Below are 3,426 nucleotides of genomic sequence, written 5' to 3' on the forward strand. Positions count from 1 at the left end.
GTCAACCCCTGCCTGTGTCTGCTTGCTGAAATGTGATCTAAACCAGGTGTGAGTGTGTGTGTGCTTCTCAGGTGGCAGCTTGATCGATGAACACTGAACAACGAGTGGTCTGGGCTGCAGGCCCCCCTGTATGCTTGATGCTATTGTAGGACCTAGTGAGTATGTTAAACGGGCCAGGTGGTCATCTCAGGTTATAGGCACCCTATCTCTGCAAGATACCCCATGACAAAGGAGAATTTGGAATATGCTAAGTGGGTCTAGGTGAAGGTGCAAAACAGACCAACAGGTCTTTGTTAACATGTAAAATAGGCCGTCTGGTTACTTGAAGATACAGACATCCTGTCTCTACAGAATTTGTAGTATACAGTTCTAAAATTTCACTCAGTAAAATACAGCAGCCATCAATACAGTTTTAATATGTATAAGCAAGGAAAACAAAGGTATGAAAAGTAAATAAAGGAAACTAAAATTATGAAAAGTAACTAAAGCTTCTAAATGGGCAGGCCTAACAGCCTCTCCTCAGCTTGCCAGGGGATGCCTGTACCGTCCTCTCCTCCATACTCCTGAAAAAAAACAAATAAGACAAAATGGAATATTTAGAAATTCAGATGAAGTGGGAACCGATGACTACATAAAACCGTTAACAGCATTAGATAAACTGATATTTACTGCACACATGAAAGGTCTTACACTTCATCCTGCCCTCCATCACTTCCTCTCTCCTCACTCTGAAAGATAAATAGAAGACCAGAGGAGCTGTGCCTTAGTTAAAAAACTAAGGCACAGATGATTGGTTCATGACTACTGTATAAAATGTATTTAAAGCAAATAAAATCTACTATATAAAATGTAATTAAAGCAAATAAAATTATACTTACCCGTTCGAGATGTTAAGATGCCATTATGCACCCAACTCATCTCCTCTCCTCTTCTCTACCTGTTTCTTAATTCCTTTTTCTCATCTTTTCATGTTATTTTTATACGATTATCAAAATAGTTGTGAATGTATTGTAGGTGATCCAGAGTGCAGCCTGTATGTGAGCCGAAAAAGTGTGTGTGTTTCTGGGGTCAGATTGGGATTAATATGAGTTTTTTTTTGTAAATCAGAGATTAGCTAACAGACAATGTGGAAAATTATTTCGATGGCACATTTTATGTCTCACATTTATGGTTTGGGATTAAAGTTATAAACTGTACACTTACTTTGACCTGGAAAGAAAGATTGTGTTCTCGAGGGTTTTAGTTTTTGAGATATCCAAAGTAATCCGTTGGTAACTCACATTTTTTTTAGCGATCACAGTCGCGAGCCTTGCATATTGCTGAATACGTACAGTGGGTACGGAAAGTATTCAGACGCCCTTAAATTTTTCCCTCTTTTTTATATTGCAGCCATATGCTAAAATCATTTAAGTTCATTTAATTTCCTCATTAATGTACACACAGCACCCCATATTGACAGAACACAAAAACACAGAATTTTTGACATTTTTGCAGATTTATTAAAAAAGAAAAACTGAAATATCACATGGTCATAAGTATTCAGACCCTTTGCTCAGTATTTAGTAGAAGCACCCTTTTGAGCTAATACAGCCATGAGTCTTTTTGGGAATGATGCAACAAGTTTTTCACACCTGCATTTGGGGATCCTCTGCCATTCCTCCTTGCAGATCCTCTCCAGTTCTGTCAGGTTGGATGGTAAACATTGGTTGACATTTTCAGGTCTCTCCAGAGATGCTCAATTGGGTTTAAGTATTTTAGCATATGGCTGCAATATAACAAAGAGGGAAAAATTTAAGGGGGTCTGAATACTTTCCGTACCCACTGTAGCATAATTAAAAATCGCACCTGTCCTGTTAAATGCATCTGGTCATGTTCAGAGGATCGTCAGTGGATGTACGGGCAGCAAAATGGTTTTAATGTGTCTCCGGTTCCGTGAAATCGTCGAGTGAAATAAACTTGCAAACTAAACTTTAACGTTTAACGCTGAGCCCTTTGATCTTTCAGCCGTTGACGTCACATCCATGATGACGTCAGTACTCCTCCGTTCTTTTCTCCGTTCCGGACAAAAGACACAGTCTGTTCTGTGTAAAACTGCCTTCTAAAATTCTGAATAATCACACATACACATATATATATATACACCACATACACATCCCATGCATACAGCTAAAGCGAGATGTGTGAGGTTGATCATGAAAAATAGTTATCACCTCGGCCCGGTTTTTCAAAAGGTTTAATCCGGATAAAATTGATCCGGATTCAGTAATCCTTTTTTTGCGATCCGTGATCACGTAATCCAGCTTACTTCTTGAGCCAGTTTTTCAAAGCAACATCGGATTGGATCAATCTGATCCGGATAGGAACTTTTCAGGATCACCAAATCTGGATAACCAGTGCTCAAACAGGATAGGAAATCACAATGTAGAACTATAGATATGTAAAGAGCAACAAGTAGAATAGCCAGTGTGGGGTCAATATACGTTTATTATTATTTGAAATGAAAACACACACATTTAAAAGAAACTAAACACAAGAAAAACCCCACCCCATCCTCTTCCAGCAGTCCGCTCATCTGAGACCTACAACACAAACACTGTACATCGAGGATATTTATAACAAGTTTCAAATATAGATGTATTGAATTAAGAAAAGTGACCTAATGTCAAATACGCCACACTAATTTCAGACTTCCTCATCTGATGTGGAGAGAACAGCTTGTCTGAGCGTAGCCTTTAGGAGGCGGATCTCAAGTCTGGCCTTGGTTTGCTGCAGTTTGGTCAGAGTCAGTTGTTCCTCTGCCAGATGAAGCTGTGCTTCTGCCCTTTCAGTCTCTTTTTGCAGAAGTGCCTTGTAATCATCATCTTTGTTTGATGAAGGCCTCTTCAAGCCTTTGCTCTGAGATCCTGTGGCAACTACCACTGGCTCAACCAATGAGGATCCAGCTTCTTCCTCAGGAACAGAGCTGAGATTCAATATAAATACGCTCTCTGGATCAGCCTCAGGAGGAACTGGCAGATTCACCTCCTCCTCCTCAATCCAAGGCTCGCCATCCCCTACAACACCTTGAATACCATGAAGAGCTTGCGACTTCTCACCTCCAATGATGTCGAGGACCACATCTGTGTAATCCCCCCTCTTAAATGGCTTGTTGCCTGTTTGTGGGTTTTTGGCTTCAGCATGGTCCTTTGTTGCCCTGGCCTTAAGATTCTTCCACCGCAATTTGATTTGGTCTGTGGTCCTCCTCTGGCCAGACCCTATGGCATTCACATTGTCTGTGATTAAAATCCAAACATCATTTTTCTTTTTGTTGGCATCCTTAGCAGAAGTAAAACTTCCCACTATTGTTCCATAATGGCACCGAACACCCTCTAGTAGTGCATTGGTTTCAGCAGCAGTGAAGTTACAGCTTCTTGAGTCCATGGTTCC

The sequence above is a fragment of the Monopterus albus genome, unplaced genomic scaffold (assembly GCF_001952655.1).
Source record: "Monopterus albus unplaced genomic scaffold, M_albus_1.0 scaffold5.1, whole genome shotgun sequence".
In the NCBI taxonomy this organism is placed as follows: Eukaryota; Metazoa; Chordata; class Actinopteri; order Synbranchiformes; family Synbranchidae; genus Monopterus; species Monopterus albus.